Genomic DNA, 20,403 nt, shown 5'->3' on the forward strand with positions numbered 1-20,403 from the left:
GATGCCATACAGAGTCCGCGTGAAATTCCAGGTTCCGCTTAGTGCAGCTGAAGATACTAGAATGCATTTACTATCCTCGCACACACCTCTATGTATGGGGTAGAAGTCAGTCGGCCCTCTACCTTAGGGGTTGCCAAGGGGAGGGCTCCTTTTATCACATACTGTGGGAATGCCCCGAGATAGTTCCCTTCTGAACTAAGGTCACAGACACTATGTCTGTGGTGATGGGCGACACGGTCCCGATGGAGACAAAGGGGCTGTTGCTCATGATCAAAGGGGATACTGGCTGGTCCAGATATGTAGAGCTTTGGCTAGCTTTGGGGGCGGGGGTAGCAAAAAGAAACATTGCCAGGGGTTCGGGGTCACAGACACCTCCGCAATGGGAACAATGGAGGGGAGACCTTGATTGGTGCCGACGGGCCGAACAGACTATATATAAAAGTAGGGGCTGCATTAAGAAATGGAGGAAAGTGTGGGGGCCCTGATCGAAATACAAAGGATCGGAGGGAGGGGTGGTGTTAGGAGTTTGACTACATTAATGATGTATCCCACATGTGTACTCCTGTGCATTTATTGGTTAAATGTACAGCACTCTTGTCATGCCTTCTGGATACTATCTGTCTTTGAATGGTCTTATGAGCTATGTTAATAAAAATATATATCTTTTTTTTAAGTTGCACAATAATTTAGGAAGATGTTTTTTTCAAGTTACAATTTTGATTGGTGCACAATTTCTCTTCAAGTAATTACTAATCAAGGTTTCATGCTCAAGTATTAATTTGTACAAAATCCAGTAGCATTCTTAGAGCATCATAAACGTCCTCAAATTGTTAATTTGTACAAATGTATACATATTTGTATACTGGAACCACTATCAGTATTGCAACTTAAATTCTTAGGGCCCGATTGCAATGTCGGACAGACCGGAGTGCACCCAACATCGTTCTGGAAATTGAACCGAACAACCTCCTGTCGTCGGTTCCAGCCAGCAAAAAGGATGCGACTGAAACCTATTTGGTTGCAATCTCATACAATCGCATACATTCCGAATGGAGTACATGCTCTCATAGCAAGGAGCAGAGGTGCAGTTCATCCCTGCACCCTTTGGCAGGCCTCAAGGTGCCTGCCATGGGGTGCAGGGATCAACAGGGGGGCACCATAAGTGCCCCCTTGTACCCATGGGGGCTCCCAAAGACAGTTTCCCAATGCCTTTCTGTGTCGGAAAGCCTGGAACAGAAAGGCAGTGGGAAACTGCCATCGTAATCCCCTGGCCGGAAAAAGCCGGCCGAGGGATTACTGAAGGATTCCCGAATAGTGGACGGGCTCTCCAAACCCGCTGGATGCCATTCGGTAATCCAATTCAGATTCTCTTCAGACCGAGCCAATTGAAATGGCTCCGTTGGAAAGGAATCCGAACGGGCAATTCTGATGCTGTCAGAACGGCTACAACCAACAGTCAGAACCATTCCTAACTGCATCGGAATGGGGCCCTTAGCATTTTCTTATAGCACTCATCCTAATAGTAAAGGCTTTTCGTTCATTAATAATATATACAAGCCAAGTTTGAACAATTGTACATGTGGGTACAATTCTCTTTCACAGATCCATACTGTGATAAACTGAGAGCCAAAGGGTTTGTAAAACAGGGAATTGAGTCTAATTGTCTAGTGGACAAAATAAAACTAAAACCTTTTTGTCCTTGACCCAAAACAAGATGTCCTGGGTATCAAGTGAAAGGAATTCCACAATCCTGTCCCTAATTGGAAGTAGTGCTTGCCTGACTGCCTCCTCTCTCGCACTAGTCTGTTTGGTAGTGTTGTCTCTAGACGAAGATCCATTTTTCTTGCACCCTCTAACCCCATGACCGACCACCACAGCTAACAAGGTTGTTGTAACGACTGCGTTGTAATAGTACTGCGATGTAATGACAGCGTTTTAAACACTGTTTCCCGAGCAATGTGGAGACTAGAGGACAGCCTACCTGGAAGATAAATATAGTAAAGCCTCTATTACGGCTGTTAGCTTTTTGTGCACTACCTGGCTTGGACCATGGCAAGATGTCTGTTTCAGTCATTGTGTTTTCAAGACACTCACAGAACTAAAGAATGTGCTAATTACGTTAAACAAAAGTCAATTTTCCGCTGCGTAAGATTGAGTAGCTGTGAGAAATAGAATAATCATGTACACTTGTTCGAAAAGCAGGAGCTTCGTTCCCTCACAAATTATACAAAAAAACATGTTATCTGCTCAAGTAAAATGCTTTGTGTTTTTGAGCTCTTCCTAAATATCTGTTTTGAAGGAAGCGAACCAGGGAACAATGAAAGGCAGAAGACAGAAAAAAAGAGACATTTCCTTACCACACACATTTTTGTCCAAGTTCCTTTCACTGCTATACAGTGATTTGACAATGTAAGGCAATACATGAGCCCACATTTGCTTAAAATGTTTAAATCTGACTTCGTATATACCTGCGTTTATCTATATTCAGATGTATACACAATTGCACACAAAGTCTGATTTAAATATATATGTGTTTCTCCAAAAATCACTTCTATAGATGCCAGGCATCCAAAGTTCCATGAGTGTTTGCTGCTAACAAGGACATGCAGCTGTACCTGGGCTGAGTCCATCATAGGCTATACAGTAGGGAGGAGAGCACAAATACTGACTTATCACATAGTGGAGCATGAAACATCACAGACTGACAGAGGAAGATTGAAACTGGTTGAGGCACTGTATGCCACATAGGGTGAATGAATTGTTGTACACATGTAAATTATGTGCAGGAGATTATATTGGTGTAAAGCTGTTCTTTGGAATGGTGGTGTGGCAGGTTGCCTTCCATGTAAGATAAAGCTAGTTTTTAATGGGTCAATTAAGTTCTGAATGAACACTGTTTTTTTAACCAACTAAATCACCATTTTATTGACAATGACCGTGAGTTCTGCTTTGTAAGGCAGCCAGCAACTGTGTAGGGACAGCATTTTCTGATCTGTCCCCCTTCACCCTCAATCTTGTAAGTGGTGATAACTGGTTTCTTTCAGCATTCTGTGCCTTGGTGCCAACAGCTGGAAAACAGTATCAGAGCAATGGAATATAGCACATTACTACGCGATGTATTACATTGCATGCTTTTCCAACGCGGTTGTTTCAACGACCGTGCTGTTAGTATGCGATGCATTTATATCGCAAGTCATTACAATGACTTAAATTAGGGGGCGCGATGGACTTACGAATAGTATTATTTACTATTCCTACTCCAGTTTGCGCAACAGTAGGGAAGGTGTTGGAATACATTTCCAATACCTCAGCACCCCCTACAGCAAGTTGTTGTAATGACTTGTGATGTAAATGCATCACGTACTAACAACAAGGTTGTTGTAACGACTGCGTTGTAATAGTACTGCGATGTAATGACAGCGTTTTAAACACTGTTTCCCGAGCAATGTGGAGACTAGAGGACAGCCTACTTGGAAGATAAATATAGTAAAGCCTCTATAACAGCCGTTAGCTTTTTGTGCACTACCTGGCTTGGACCATGGCAAGATGTCCGTTTCAGTCATTGTGTGTTTTCAAGACACTCACAGAACTAAAGAATGTGCTAATTACGTTAAACAAAAGTCAATTTTCCGCTGCGTAAGATTTGGCAGCTGTGAAAAATAGAATAATCATGTACACTTGTTCGAAAAGCAGGAGCTTCGTTCTCTCACAAATTATACCAAAAACCATGTTATCTGCTCAAGTAAAATGCTTTGTGTTTTTGAGCTCTTCCTAAATATCTGTTTTGAAGGAAGCGAACCAGGGAACAATGAAAGTTGATCTTTCAAATGGTGTACAATTATCATGGTGTTTTGAAGTACACAAGTGAACATTTAAGTGGTGACACCAGTGCAGGAAATTAAGGAGATCCTGCAAGATCCCAGTTCTGGCAACTATTTCTAAGGTGGCTCCAGCTGACTTAGTGGAATATTCAGAATTTCTTCTGGTGTAATTTTCTGACATCGCGACACAATTCAGCAGCGCCTGCACATTGTCTGATTTCTGTTAGGTGCAGCGACATGCACGGGAAAGGAGTCTTTCTTATTTTAACTTCCAGTTGGGTTCAAAACAAATGGTACGTAACAACAATTGGTTCTGTAGGGAGTGTTCTATTTCTTCTTTTATGAATTACTTAATGCCCTGAATCAATAGGGATAAAAATATCAATCTAACAGGTATTTAATAATTGTTACATATTAATAAACCAAGACACCAACCAGATATGATTTTAGGACACAGTATATTATTCCTCATATATCGTGAAACACATCAGATAATGGCATATCAAAGGCACATAAACAACTCCTGTATAAAATATACAAAAACAAGCAAACTTGAAATAAATATATCAGGACAGTGGTACATAAGGAACAATAGACAGTTACAAATATGCAATACATAAATTCATCAATATGGTGTCCAAAAGAACCGTGTATATGTTGGAGCAGATGTCCTATTTTGCTTGGATAGTCTACTCGACATAGGTAAGGAGCACCTCTATTTGTCGTCTACGTTTTGACCCAAGGAGGTTAGGTGTTAGTACAAAACATCATAAACGGGTCTTCTTCAGGACTTGGGAGTCAAATACCACAGCCTGTAGTGAGGGAGCCTCCAAAATAGTCGGACTCCTCTGATATTAAAGATCTGTCATCAAAAGTCTTACTGGGAGGGATGGTCCATATACTTTGATAACATAAATCAAGTGTTCCCTGTGATTCTTCCTCTGTGATAACTGGAGTCAATGATTAGACTCCCATGAGTATATGGCTGACTAGCCAATATCTCAGAGATCCTGATTGGATTCTCGTGAGGGGTGACTGTGGCGCGTTTCACCGCCTAGGGAAATTAATCAAAAGGAACAAAAAACAAAAGCCTGATTTAAAGGGCCATCAGCCATTTTTTGGCTCAAGTACCATCCAGTCTTGGAACCATCTGTAGCTTAATACCTAGATGCCAATGCAATTAAAGGAAACAAAGGTACACATTTTATCACTTCACACGGTCTTTAGAGAAACTATGATATGGAGGCAGTGTTTTGACTATGTTCAGCCCGGTCCCATGTAAGAGATGTGCATGCACTGTAAGAATGCCAGTTGTCGCTGTGTTTATTAGTAATTACACAAATAAAGAATTTAATAGCACTTACTAATGTATTTTTGTTTCTAGGACTACTCATCCCAGTGTGAGGTGTTAGAGCGCTTTACATCAGACACAAAGGGATTACAAAAAACATACAAGTGTTTAATGCACAAGAAAGGTTACAAAAGACAATAAGGGTTATATGGTGTAGGACTCACATGTTGTCCATACTTTTAGGCACTATATGTTAAGAGGGCATGGTCGGGAGAAACACAAAGTCATGATTTGAAACAGAATCCAGTGATCAGATTTGTCAGTACTAACAAGCCGTTATACCTACCCAAAGAAACTCTTTTTTGTGAACAAGGAATAACAATTGATTGAGAAAAAAAACAATAAGGCTCTAAACCCACAACGTGCAGTTTGCATGCAGCTCCTTTATGCCAGTTCATATCTCAAGGCATTAAGATTACAACTTAGGAACTGGAAGTAACAAAAGGATCTCTGTGTTAAAAGCAGTAACTAGCTTATTTATCTACATAAAATCTGGGCACAAGTCGGGGGTACACGCAGGTACACGGCGTCCATCCACTATTTTCACTGGGTGGACGCCGTCCTCCCTGCCAAGATTTTGGGCCCCAAAGAAATATGTTGAACTTGTCCTGGTGTAATTTTCAGAGACTGGGACACGTTCAGCAGTGCCTATATGTTGTCTGCTTTCCATTCCCAGCAGCAATGTGCAGGCAGCGAGAGAGCTTTTTGATTCACTTCTAGCTGGGCCGAAGTTAAGGAGCCATCATGCCTCCCTTTGTTTGGTTTGAATATCCTGACTGCAGGCGGCCTGGAACCTCACACCTAAAAGTAAATGCCAAGGAGGGGGAACACACACTCACAGCTTGTTATCTCTTCACAGACATGCGTTTGCCTTTGTTCAGTCCTTGTATATAAGAGATAGATGCACTTTAAGAATGTCTGATGCATTGGCCTGTCTCAGTATTTACACAAATAACAATTTCAATAACATTATTTTATTTCTTTCATAGCGCTACACAACCCAATGCAGGGTGTCAAAGTGCTTTAGGTAATAGATGCATTATACATTGACAATAAATCAGGTACATGTGTAAATGAATGTACAAGATGAGTTACATGAGACAAGGTTACAAGGTGTAGGAGTCACAGGGCCTTCATAGCTCACTGTGCTACATTACAAGGATTACAATTTATGAACTATAGGTAACAAAAAAGGTCTCTGTGTTAAAAGCAGTTACCCCCGTTACTATCTACATAAAATAAAAATCTGTCATCTGCATGTTATGTGATGTGCTTTGCAGGAGACACATTAACCGTACACTACTTGGATTCCAATCTGGTATTTCTCAAAACACAGATCTCTCTAACAAATGCCTTAAACTCCAGTTCTCACCATTATTACTATAACCTGAGATTAACTGGGCACCTTTCCAGCAGATGCCTTAACACAATCAAATATCTTAAAATATAGACTTTGCAACCATTTAAGCATAACAGATCTACAGCCACGCTTCTCCTAGTTGCCAATTTCACCTGCGCGGGGGAGGCATAAAATTCTATGTGCTAACCCTCTACTGTTTGCAGTACCCAGGGATCGGTCGTGAGATCTCGCCACCTGTGAAGAAAGTGAGCAAGCCTGCCCCCCACCATGTGGTCTGTAGCACATAGAACCCGTACCTGAATAGGAGTTGTCTCCTGAATTATTCTGCTGTCCTCAATAGTTTCCTCTCTGTCCTCTGCCACGACCTCCTCTATTACGGAAGGGGTATAATTGGGACCGCTGATTACCTCTGCCTCGCTGCTCCACGCGAGGTCCGATTATAACCTCGGCCGGACCCTCGACCTCTCCGACGTCCGGCCCTGTCAAAAACACCGGTGTGGAACACCCTCTTGATATTTGCCTGCGTTTTGTCCAAAGCGGAGAAGGTGGCAACGTACTTGCCCATCTCCTTTACAAATGTATCCCATCTCCTTTACAAATGTATCCCCAAACAGCAAACCATTAGCCAGGGAACCTGGTTCAGTCGGGGCCATCTCCGCCAACTGTGAGTCAACCCTCATCAGAAAAGAGCGTCTCCGCTCCGTAGAAAGGGCTACATTAGTGTTCCCTAAGAAACACAGGGCGCGTTACGCCCATTCCAGGACATCCGAAACATCCAGTGGCACATTTTGCTCCTTCGCCTTAACGGCGGCATCTAGAACTTTCGTGAGGGGCCCCGACACGTCCAACATCTTGTCTTGACACCCTCGCCACGCCCTGTCCAATCCCTTTTTGGGGTCCTTTGCAAACTTTCTCATAAACGCCGCCATATTGGGATCCAGGTCCGGCGTATCAGCTACCTTCCCTGTCAAGGAGGGCCTGGGGCATTCCGATCTTAAAGTGGCTCTAACTCCACTCTCGAAGCCCTGACGCTAATTATTGCCCACATAATGCGCCACCTCAGGGCAAGGTACCCATTCCGTAGATCTGGGGTGTACAATACTATTGGGGTCGAACAACAGAGTCTTAGGAGCATGACCATCATCCTCCTTATATGCAGTGTGCTTCGCCTTCTTAGTTTTCTTCCTGGAAGCCACCGATTCAACCTCCGAATCCGAGGTAACAGGCGGGGACGGGGAAGACTCCCCCGAAGTCTCATTAGCCATTGAGCCATGATCCCTGATGACATTCCTGGCCATCTGTGCCAATACCTGGGCCGAGGGAGTAGAGGTATCACCCTTACAGGCCGATTTAAACTTTCTCTTGCCATATCTCTCCAGAGGTTTAGTAAAAGGCTTGAGAGCCTTGATCAGGGCTTTATTAACTGACCCTTGAACAGGAGTATCAAGGGCCTCAACCAAATTCTCCTCCAACTGTTCTTCCTGTGGCTCAAACACTTCATACTCATTATAATCAATCCATTGGTTATCCTCCTCTGCGTAGTACGCCATGGCTCTAAAGCTGGGAGGTATGGAGGAAGTTCTCAGGGGGGGAGCAGCCCAGGGGTGCCTCAAACACACACTCAAAGTCCAAATATATCCACACTGTGAGGCAAGTTTGAAGGTGGAAGTAGACCCCTATCAAAAGCACACAAAAGCGCCCCTCGAGCCTTGCTCTAATCCGGCCACGCTCCGGTAAGCGTTCTATGAGGCCCAGGATTTATGCAGGCTGACACGCAATGCAGCCGGTGATTGAAAATGAAAGCATGCGTGCAGCGTATGGGGCCCGACTCGCCTGCTCCCTGTGCGCGAGAGACTCGCGTCTGCCTCCTCCTGCTCCAGCGCCCCTTAGCGCATAGACCGCGCTCCCCTGAGTCGCGCTACACACGCGAGTGCAAGAAACGGCCAGAAAAACCTACCGCAACACAATCGGGCAATATAATAAAGCGCGATAGCGTCACCAACATAAAGAATCCACAAGCGCTAATTGGCCATAAAACCACAAGTAAGCACAATCGGGCAATACAACGGAAGCGCTAGAGCGCCACTACCATGAATAATACGCCACTGTCAACATTAACCAGCAATTAGTAACGAAGAAAATGGCACTTAACTCGCTGCTGCAGCAGCAAAGAAAGAGACGGTCGTATGGTTAACATGGACAATTATATGTTGGACTTGGCAGTGATTGGTGCAGACTGTTGGAGGAGGTTGTCCTTCCGGGGTCATGCCAGTTTAAAGTTTTATTGGCTGCTGTGTATGTCAGTAAAGTTAAGAGAAGCATAACCTGAGCCTCCGTGGACTGACAGAGAATTAAGTTAGCACTCATTTACTGTCAGCTTTGTTCATGTTACCAATTTCTTTAACCCCTTCCATGCTCATGACGAGCTGAGCTCGTCATGAGGCACACTGGAGCTGTGCTCATGACAAGGTGAGCTCGTCATGAATAATGGGATCCTGCATTTCTCAGCACACAGCGGGAATTGCCTTAGCATTCAAGGTGTTAAAAAAAACATAAATATGTAATTTGACAGGTTTGCCCTGCTTTTCGTGACTTCACCCCATTTTCTCCGCCAAACGTTAACTCCCAAATCATAGGTTCATGGAGTAAATATGTGGATGAGACAAGACTCGCAAAAAGGAAACAGGAAACAAGGGAGGAGGCTGCACACGAAACGACTGAAACGTGAGACGTTAAGCCGTGTGGCTTTCCTTGGCGGAAGTGTACACTCTAGCAATGCGGAGCATAGAGAGAGGCGCGTGCGCCCTGTGGGAACCAAACATAATATAGAGCGCTCGTGACGCAGCGGATAGGCTGGGGCTGTCGTTAAAGAAGTCCGTTTATTTTACCGATGCGCGGGAAATTGCTTTGAAGAGTAACATACAGATGATACTTCGCGCTGTCACCAGCTGGATTTTGGGAACTTGACAGGCGAGGTGGGTTTTTTCTCTTGTTTAATTTAGTGTAAACTGCCAAGACATTCCATGGATTTCACACTTTGTGCACAGACCAGTAATTTTGGTTGTAACTTGGGGAACACTTTACAGAAGCCGGTCTGTTGTGGTTGCACCAATGGAGACATTTTTAAATGTTGTAGATATTCATTTTGACCTACACGTTGCCACTAAGCTTGCTAGTAGCGCATGTAGAATGCAAAGACATTTTGACATGAGAATCGAGTACTCATGTAAGAAATGCTTATAACTTTTTCGTTTTAACGCAGGTTGAGGAAATAGCAATAACCAAAGCTTGAAATTGATTTCATTTCTGGATGATTTTAAGTTTTATTTTTTTTAAAGCAGACTAGATCCTCACGCATTTTTTCCTTTTCGTTCTTGGTATGACGCCACCTAATGTTCCTAAACAAGGCAATGTTCAAAAATTCAGGCAAAGGCAATTGTGGACGTCGTTTAACCGTTTCCATCATGCAGTAGCTTTAAAAGGGGGGTCCTCTCGTAGGGTGACTTCACACCAGAGCACAGTCTGGGTCTGACTAGGCAGCTTCTGTTTAGAATTGGACTATGGGCATTTGTTAAGATATAACTCCGGAAGCAGAGATAGACGGGGGTAAAAACTTAAGAACACAACAGCATTTATAACAAAGACCAGAGGAGGAGGTTCTGATTCCATGTTAAGTCCATCCTGTGACTGACTGGGCTTTCTTTTGTAATGCAGATCTTCCGCTGCTCTGACACCAAAAGTTTAAGCAGGGCCCTCCAACCTTTTCTATAATAAGAGCTACTTACCCATGTCAAAAAGGAAGATCATCCTGGAGTCATTCTGGACTCATCTGATGATTACAGTCAGGCTATTAGAGGAATTTTAGTTTGCGATCTAAACATCATCTGCGCCAGCTTGTCACCCACGTACGACGTGCACGGCAGCCATTTTAGGTATCATGGTCTCCCTGTCCACGACCGATCGCCAGCGCGCCCCTCTGACCCAGCAAGCATCCTCCGCGCACCCTGGCTCCCCCTCCCTCCCCCTCATGAGCATAACCCTTCTGCATGACCCTGTCCTTGGGAGTCACGCTAGCGCCTGACCAGCACCTCCTCTCCTCCCATGAACCTTCCCTCCGGGCTGGATTGTCCACGCGGCATGAATACCACTCCTTTGATGACCTCTTACCCCGTGTCCGACTGTCCACACAGGTCCGAGGCCATTGCTTAAGCCGGGAGATACCATTTACTGCCCCTCATTGTATGCAATCGCCCCTCTTCAAAGGACACACTATTGATCAGGGCCTCCCCACCCCCTGGGATATGATCAGGCGCACACATCCTAAGACTTGGCGAAACACTCAGCTGCGTGATGACCCCCTCCTCTTATCAGCAGGTTGAGGACCTCTATTGTGAAGGTATATGGGGGTGGGATTGACACAAGGATTATGGGGATGTCTTTTTCCTTACTTCACAATGTTCTGATCGTAATAAAGAAAGGTCACATGCCATAAACCAGTGTATAAGAGGCCAGGCCTCCGAGAGGCTGTTAGAGCACCTCGAGACGATACCTTGTTGTCTGATCTGATGTGTTCTGCTCCGTCGGAATAAAACTTCTGTTTCCTGCCTTCTGGTCTCCGGCGCCTGCCTCATTGCTTGGTAATTTGAATGGTACAAGGGCGGTTAGCGCCGGGCAAATCTTGAAAAAGGTCATAGCCCTACCCTTTTTCCACAATTCCTGCAATTATCTGGGGAAGTCATCCCAAGTCATCCTGAAGTATGCCTGTAGGACAAAAAATGTAAATGTGATGACGAACCTGGACTCATCACAAAAACTACAGTAGGATGGTGTTCTGATGACTTCTACTGGCAGGGAGTGATTACCTTTTACAACTCCACGAATACTAAATGACAACTTCAGGATGAGGGAGAATTACTCCAGGATGGGTTCTAGCTAATTTAAGGATGACTGTCAATTATTCCAGGATGATCCTATAACCGCTCCAGGATGGAGTGGATTACTCTGGAATGATCCCATGACAATTTCTGGATGAGTGTGGATTATTCCTGGATGATCCTATGACAGCTTCAGGATGGCTATTGATTACATCAGACTGGCCCCATTATATTTTCAGAATGAGTGTTGATTACTCTAGGATGATGTGGTGAAAGGGAGGCATGTTTTTGTCCTTGATATTTGGATTTAAGCAGGGACTCCAAGACAAGTTCATTTTCACGGTCTGATGCGTCATTTTTAGTTGTGGATTTTTTTATGAAGGACACTAGCCATCCCTGCTAAAAGGGCCAGGTTTTCAAGTTTCTGCAAATTCATCCGCGAACTTGCATCACCAGGCTGAGAAGTTGTGATTTCAGCATGAGTTTTGTTACCAACTCTTATATAATCCAGTCCACTCTGCTTGGCTTTGCTTTTTTGTCCTTGCATCTTTTCTCTGCAATTTCTTCCTCTTGTAGTTCGCGTAACACCCTCTTAAGTCTACCAGCGCTTCCCCGATTGCCACAGTCCATTAAAATCGGCTTTTTCTCCAGTGCCCTTTGAAGTAACACCTGTTTTAGACCCTCTGTTGTGCCAGAATAGCTTGCAATTATCTCTTGATAAATATCCTGAATCATTAAGACACTGTTTCTTCACTAAAAAAAAAGCAAGAGAAAAAAAATATATAAACTTCCAAACAGAAAAGAACACATTGTACACTTGCAATATATCTTCACGCTCTAGCCATAATATATAAATAAAGAGGTATTGATAATAAAGGACATATGTACAATCTATCCATAACCAAGTAAGTAAGTTTTCCTTAATAGACAGTACACATTGTAAGCCTGAACTTAAACCTCCTGAAAAAAGTTGCCTAAATAAAATAGTTTATCCAAAAATGGCTGCCTTATAGTAGTGCCACAAGCTAAACGTTTCAGTCCTTTTCATAAGTGTTACATTTGTCTCTGGAGAGCAATCCAAGGCATATGTGGGGACATGCATGTTCATTTTTACTGTCCATTATTGGATTAATTAATCACAAATGTAGGTTTTTACTGAAACAGGTTGGTAATTTGCACCGTTATCCTGCAGTTTCAAACTTATTATAAAGGTTTACTTATTGTGCTTATCAGATGATTGGAACAGAAGCACAGCTTTAAAATCTCTCTCTTCGGTGATTGGCCGACCAGCTTCATCTATATTTTCGACCAGCCATTTACAAAGAACTTCCCCGGGATTGTCCAAAAGCAGGAAGTCACAAACTTTTCGAACACACACAGAATGATCGCAAGTGAAAAACAGGACGTTGAATTAAGCCATGATTATGTCCTGCTAGATATAAAAATCAGGAATTAGTTTGTGTGTGGTTTAAGTTTCAGAGGTAAAATACAAAGCATATCAAACTGAATAACAGATTTAATTGGAGAAAAGCACCCCAAAAAGTACACTGACCTGGTGCAATTTCCATCTAATATGCCTAGATTTTGGACTACAAAGAAGTGTTTGGGCATGCACTGAAGACCATTGAGGAAATTACCTAATAATCAACTTTATTTTTGGAGAGCCAGAGTGTATGCTTAGGTCTTGCTGCTCAGGACAAATAGTAATAGCAAAGTAGAGGCATTATGAGAGAAATAGAAGAACTATCAATAAGTGAACTTTCACACTGGGGTTTGCGACGGGAAATCAAGTTACCTATCCCCACAGATGCATAGAGAGTCAGATGCCTGCTACCATCTGCCCACCGGCACCCCCAATATGAAAGGGCAAGCGTTAAAAATGCAATAGGTTTCACCTTTTATTAAGCTAAAGATATTAGCTTTGCTTGCTAGTAGTATTGTACGTTAATTGTGCAATATGTAATGGCTTTATAAATTAAACAAAAGGCATTACAATGGCAAATACATAAAGCAAAAGCATTGGCATAGCCAATAGGTCTCCCTTCTGGGACCTTATAAGTGTTTTGCCTGAGGTGTTTGGAAGTTTGGTAAGAGATGCAATTTAACAGGACAGCAAGATCTAAACTAGGAGCTGCAATCAAAAATAATAATCGGAGTGAGACTCGGTCTGCTAGGAAGCACTATAAAAACTGTATCGCCAGGGCAAAAAGAGACTGGGACGAAGACCATTGGCAGAAACTGAGATGTGCTAGTGAAAGTAAAAATTCTAGACAATTCTGGCATATTGTCAAATGGGGCCATGATAGATCTTCAGAGCCTCCCAACAATAATGTCCCCCATGACGCCTGGGTTAAGTTTTTCAGCGAGCAGTACTCTTCCAGGGATCAGCCTGCTAGCAATTCTAACCTTACATATCTGTTCGCAGATGAAGATATTTTTATGCTAAGCGAAATCCTGACTGCCCTGAAATCAGTTCATAGGGGCAGAGCCCCGGGTAATGACGGCGTTCCGGCGGATGTCTTCTTAGATGACACCGTCAGGTGGAGTAAGTACATCTGCCTTTTATTAAACCACATAGCCAGGGGGGCTGAAATCCCGGTATCCTGGCGGGGTGCTGTCATTATACCAGTATACAAAAAGGGGGATCGTGCCCAACCCTGTAATTATCGCCCAATCAGCCTAATAGACACGGTCCAAAAAGTGGTAGGACGTGTAATTATTAATAATCTGCTTGATTGGGCTGAGGAGCAGAACGTCCTATCCCCTTTTCAGGCGGGTTTTTGCAGAGCAACTAGCACTGTAGACCAGGTCTTTCGCTTCCAACTAATACAATGGCGGACAGTGGTCCTGGGCGGATGCAGTCTCTACGCAGCTTTTGTTGACTTACGGGCTGCATTCGACCTGGTGCCGAGGGCAAAATTGTGGGAGGTGTTGGCAGCCCTGGGGGTCCCGATGATTATTTTAACCTTGATCATGAGACTTCACGAGGGCACTTATGCTAAGATCCAATGGGGTGGCTACGGTAACAATACTATTGACTTCCCGGCAGGGTTGTTCAATGGCACCAACACTGTTTACTCTTTTTATAAACGGAATTGTTCCCCTTATGCAAGCTGAGCCCGTAGATGCTCCCTCTCTCGCTGGTGCAAAAGTTCCAATTTTAATGTTCGCAGACGACACCTTAATTTTATCAAAATCCCCAAGTGGTCTGCAAAAGGCATTGGCAATTTTTGACAAATTTTGTTGTGATCATGGGTTGGAGGTAAATGCAGCTAAAACAAAACTCATGGTTTTTAATCCTTGTAGGAATTATAAATCCAAAATTACCATGAGTGGGCGCTGCCTTGAAGTTGTGAATTCCTTTACTTATCTGGGGATACATATCTCAAATGACAACAGATGGAACCACCACTTGAATCTGGCAATATTAAGACACAAACAACTGGCTGGTACCATCATTAAGGAGTACACGAAATCTTTAACTAAGCCAATCAAACCGCCACTAATCATATACGAGGCTAAAGCAATAGGGTCTGCACTATATGGGGCAGAGCTGTGGGGGCAAGAAAACCTCCAGGAGCTACAGAGGTCAGAGAATAGCTTCCTCCGAAAACTAACTGGCACCCCACAGAGCAGTCCCCTCTTGCCACTCAGATATGATCTTGGTAGGAAGGAAATTTCGGCTATGTGTAAACTTCGACCGATATTATATTGGCGTAGAATCTGGACCACCCCCGAGTTGTCACAATATGCAGAAGGATTTGCTGATGTGATCAAAGCAGATCAATTTCATGAAATTAAATGGTTTAGATCTTTGAGAACTGCACTAAGTGAACTAGGGTTAAGTGAATTGTGGTCGGATCCAACCGGGTCATCCTTTCCATCAAAGTTGTTTATAAAAAACCTTTATTGGGAACAGGTTGAAAATAAGAGTCTCCTTAACAACAATAATGGGTCTATGACGACTGCCTTCCTTGAAGCTAAACTGTTTCCAATGTTTGAAATGTACTGGGATATTATAACTAAACCCTTGGACAGGAAACTGTTTTTCCAAATGAGGGCTGGCTCTCTACCTCTTGGTAATTTAACATCTAAATGGAGAAATAGAGGTCTAGCAACTTGCTTAGTTTGTGGGGAAGGCAATGAGACTCTGGGACACTTCTTGTTTGTCTGTCATGCATATTCTGTTCCTAGACGTGTGTGGTTGGCCCCCATGTGCAGAAATTTGGGTACTAAAAGCTCCACGGTAGCTCTACGCATTGTTAAAACTACCTCCTTAAACTGGATTATCATAGCGACCGCAAAGTACTTGGGGTGGGCATGGGTAATTAGGCAGAGATTGCTAGTAGGGTGACTACTCTCTGCCTAGATGATCAGAGACTGCTAGTTCATCTATTCTCTGTTCCCATGCCAGGTGTCTATCTGACGAAAACATTTTTAAACTAATTTTTAACTATGTAATTGGATTGTTCTTTTAATATGACTTTATAATATGAACTTTGCACCTCGATGGTATATAACTTGATGAAATGTGTTTTAAAACTTCTTTTTTAATGTGTATTGTGCTTAAAGTCATGCTGACTTAGTAATTTAATTGTATTTTATTATGTGTTTGTTTGTCTGCTTTTATGAGTAAACACTCGAATAAAGCACTTTTGAATTGACAAATTGGCAATTTAACATAAAGGGATCTCATACCTCGTTGACACATGCAGTACCCGCAGTTCAAACGAGAAGAGGGCATGGGGAAACCTCTTATAAGATCTCAATCAATGGGGAAAGCACGCGTTACTGCAACTTGTGCGTGCTTTCACCTTATAAATATTTAACACATGATCCGAGGCAGTTGAATGCTAGAAGCGAGAAGCGAGAGAGAGAGAGAGATTGATTAATGTGATTTATCTCAGGGCTCGATCCCTCTGCCCCAGTACTTTAGCAGTAGGTCAGGTTGTAACTGGATAATATATGGCTGGGATCTTTAGTGGCAGATGTAACAAGACCTACTTCATTTTCACAGAGATCTTAGCGGTCAAGGTAAATTAGCGCAAACAGGGAATACGTAATTGGCCCTGTCTCAATAATATATACAAACGAGTTAAAAACATTGCATGCACATGGAACGAAACCAGAATGATAGCATGTTTTGCGAAAGAAGATATTGCAAGATGTTGAAATGCGTCGGACTACGTTTCCTATATAGGGCGTAAACCTCAATCGCCACAGGCAACCAGGCCTCTCAATTACACAAATAGCAAACAAAATAAGGAACCAGCATTACAACGGCCAAGTTATTTGAAGCATTTATGCTTATGCTTTGAAACGCATCCATGAAAACTGCCAGTGTTTTAGTAATGACAAGTTGAAAGGACACAAGTAATGCTCAACAATATACAATATTCACATAAATAAATGTGTTTAGCCTTCTTTGATTGACAACTTTTCAGTAGATCGAAAACTGTTCCATTTGGTCGAGAATCTTGAATACACGGAGGTGCACTTGGAACCAACATGGGACCTACAATATACGGGCAGTAATTTATTTTTCCTTACGGCAAAGAACTTGCTGTAAAACACATTTTTTAGGCTTTTTGCAATTTTCCACAACTTACACAGGCACGCACTACGTCACACATACACAAAAATACAAATGCTCAAACACAAAAGGTGCATATTAAACAAGCAGGCAGGCTGATACAGACAAACATCAAACACACATAATACAGTCCTGCCAAGTATCACGCATCATACGTGACACTAACGCATTTCAGTGTGGTGGTCCGCTTCACCGCACTGAAATGCATTGTCACGCATAATGCAGTAGTTTCTGCTGTCACAAAAAGTGCCCTGCAAACAACTGTGTGTGGAAGCTGGCAGTGCGCTCGAGTGCCTGCGCTGGCTGCTCCCACAGGCTGTGGGGCTCCCAGCAGCTGAGCAGGCTCAGCCTGAGCCAGTGCTGCTACAATGTATCAACCTTTTTGATTTCCGTGGTGCCAGGGGGCTGAGGGACAGGAGACTTGCCATAGCGTCGTAGGAGCACGTGACGTGACGTGCTGCTACCAAAGGGCGCAGGAAGTTATACATTTAGTAAAGACTCTGCTATGGAGTGGCTCGACTGCTTGCTCAGCCTCACTGGTTTGCGGGCCTGGCCAGGGTCCCGGGCATCACGGTGCTCGGCCGCTGGCTCACACCACTCTGCTGCTCGCACCTCAGACCCTGTCCTGCCCTGCAGAGCTGCACGCGCTGGAGCACGGCAGGTCCAGGAGTTGAATTATTGGCCACGCCGCCCGCAGGTGAATTACAGAGCAGCCCAGACCGGCGGACTCTAGGCCACATGGTGAGGGAGACAAGAGTGCTGCATGATTATGCAACAGCTGTGAGAGGGCCAGTCGTCACTGAGGGAGAGTCACGGTGCCTCAGCCTGGGGGCTGCAGAAGAAGAACAGAACACACACAGTGGATTATGGCGGGCTTCCAGGAGTTGTGTTTCGGGGTTCTGAAGGAGAGACGAAATACGCAAGTCATAATGTAACAGGAATGTGGTGCATTTTCCAATAAGAGGACATTAGTGTCACACGCACGCAGTGAAATGCTGTTGCCCATCTTTATACAACAGCAAATGGCGAATAATTATTCATGGAGCATTGATTTATTTTTATTTTTGTTTTCAATGACAGCCGGGGTGCATGTTAAACTTTTGTGTCTGAACTGTATCATCGGGTTTAAGGACATAATTAATATTCTGTTAATCTAGGCAGCTATCACTACATTTTTTGCTACAATTGTGATTATCACTATTCATGTGCATTGACTGAGGAGTCTATTAATTGGTTATATTTTCACGTCGTAAGAATGGTGAGTAGCCACAGTATGATTCACTGCAAAGGGTCACGTATTTCTTTTATTTTTTGACACATGTTTGTGAATTAACTCTGCCGCATGTTTAAAAGGATTGTTTCCACCTGTATTGTTTATGACGAGTTTGCTTGGAGGATAACTTATTTGTTTTAGGGATGGTGTAATGGGGGCTAAGCTGCCAACATTGGACCATGCTTAGAATATGCTGGTTTCCACTCTGGACCTTCTCTACACATACCGTGAGCATTTGCTTAGGTTTGCATGGTTTGCCAGAGCAGCTCGCTGGCGCTCTTCGCAGACAGGCCCCTGTTAGCGCACTTTATTTTAATTACTTCTTAGAGTTTCGTATTACTCAAATGGGTGTAAATTCTGATATTTTATATGTTTCTCTATATGTTTCATTGCTTATTTTTTCTAGCGATAAAGTGTCACTCATAGTCGTTGTAATGTCACTCATAATTACAATGAAACTATGAAAATGTCACAAATGGCAATCTAAAACCTTGGCAGCTATGATAATACACACACATTGCAACGCAGGCATTCATTTTAACACGTACGAAGCACACACATGCAGGGAGCTGTGTCTGAAATTGCCCCCTTAATGAAAACTCGTGCTTTCCGAAAAATGAGGAAGCTCGTCTTGTACGGAAATTGAGCAGCTGGGACCGAGAGCGGAGCATCGATGCTGCTCTTTTTCAACAGCTGCAGCACTTACCTGAGTATACGCTGGAATCGATGAAGGAAGTGGAGTTGGAAAAATAAAGAGACCAATGCCAATCCATCTGTCCCTTTAATGGCCATTGCACTCACGGCAGTCTTCGTTCTTGCCGCAGAACAATGACGTCACGTCCGGCGCTCCCGGATGTGCGTCGACTTTTGCTAGAGGAATCCACCGGCTTCCGTTATATGAAAAGGTGAGAGAGCTGCTCTCCATTGAGGATCTGCGGTTCGAGTCCCAGACAGCCGGCAGACTGATGGTTTACAGTAGGTGATTTTGGCATTTGCCATTCAACATTTCAGATTCATCATGATATCCGTTGTTTACATCTAGTTCTCTGAACTTGCCAAAAAACTGTTTGCCAACGTAGCTTCAAAATGACGCGATGTATTAAAAAAGCTTTTGCGTGGCGTGAACGCATGTGTTGTGATAATCGTATAAGGAAGAACTCCCAGAAGAAAATAATGAATTTTACGATTTTTTTTTAACAAGTGAAAGAGCTTGTGCGAGGAGAGGTGACTACGCAGAGTCACGGTGTCTCTGACATCAGGCTATGACGTCAGTTATATACCTGCTGGACATTCCCTAATGTGTGCGTGCCTAACAACCAATAGGAAGTGATTACAGTATAAACAACTAGACCCACAACATCTCCCTTTTATGGGAGAAATAAATATATAAAATCATGAACCAAAGTGCATAGGTAAACTAGTATGAAAGATGAACATTGTAAGCTTCTACCACTCCTTTAAGCACATCAGAGAAACTTAAGGAGAAACAAGGGGAATGTTATAATAAGAAAATCATACCGCTCTAAGCACCTAAGGAAAAATAACATTACATAGTAAGGGTAAGGTTAATATAAAATGCACCAGGTACTATAAAGCAAGGTTTAGGAAAAGGGGGGGGGGGAAGGGGTTCTACAGATGTGACCCTAAAAAAGAGTTATACTAAAACTGACTGATTTAGTTTGGGTCCCCCAAACTATTTGAGGAGATCTAATTAATTTATAAGTGGCAACATGACAGACATCCCCCCCCTTACATCATAAACAACAATGCTAGTTTCACGTATACTGTCTTTTGTGTAGTGGCAAAGGAGCCAACACTTGTAAAATATTGTCCGTGAGGAGCTCTGCATTCTTCCAATAACTTCTTCGTTTTTGAAGGATGTATGGGGTCTCAAGGCCACAAGAGTATTTAGGGTGCAGCAACCGAGCCTAAAAAAAGACACAGTCTATAACGTAGCCATTCTTTAATGTGTTAACTTCTTGGGACACTTGGAAGATGGTTTAAACAGGAAACATTCCTTGAGCAGTAGTCCGGTATCCATTTCCACAAAGTTTTCTTCCTTGGCCCAGAATAGAACATCTATGTTTAAAATGAATACATTAGTCTAATGGACAAATTTATCAAAAAGGAA

The 20,403-nt window shown here is 43.2% G+C and overlaps 1 protein-coding gene and 1 long non-coding RNA gene across 2 annotated transcripts in view; one reads left to right on the forward strand and one right to left on the reverse strand.

Moving 5' to 3' along the window:
- Positions 1-4,262: 4,262 nt before the first annotated feature.
- LOC147725506 (uncharacterized) lies at positions 4,263-19,114 on the reverse strand. The gene is made up of 2 exons (XR_015309783.1): positions 18,979-19,114; positions 4,263-12,159 (listed from the first exon to the last, which is right to left on the reverse strand). It is a non-coding gene; the product is annotated as an uncharacterized LOC147725506 (long non-coding RNA).
- Positions 19,115-19,134: 20 nt separating this feature from the next.
- Positions 19,135-20,403, forward strand: part of HAUS3 (HAUS augmin like complex subunit 3) — a 117,647-nt gene continuing 116,378 nt past the window's right edge. The window contains exon 1 of the mRNA XM_086964202.1: positions 19,135-19,247. The gene's annotated coding sequence lies outside the window, so the exon portion shown is untranslated. The remainder of the gene's footprint in view (positions 19,248-20,403) is intronic.

Source organism: Lissotriton vulgaris, chromosome 3_2, assembly GCF_964263255.1.
Source record: "Lissotriton vulgaris chromosome 3_2, aLisVul1.2, whole genome shotgun sequence".
Lineage (NCBI taxonomy): Eukaryota > Metazoa > Chordata > Amphibia > Caudata > Salamandridae > Lissotriton > Lissotriton vulgaris.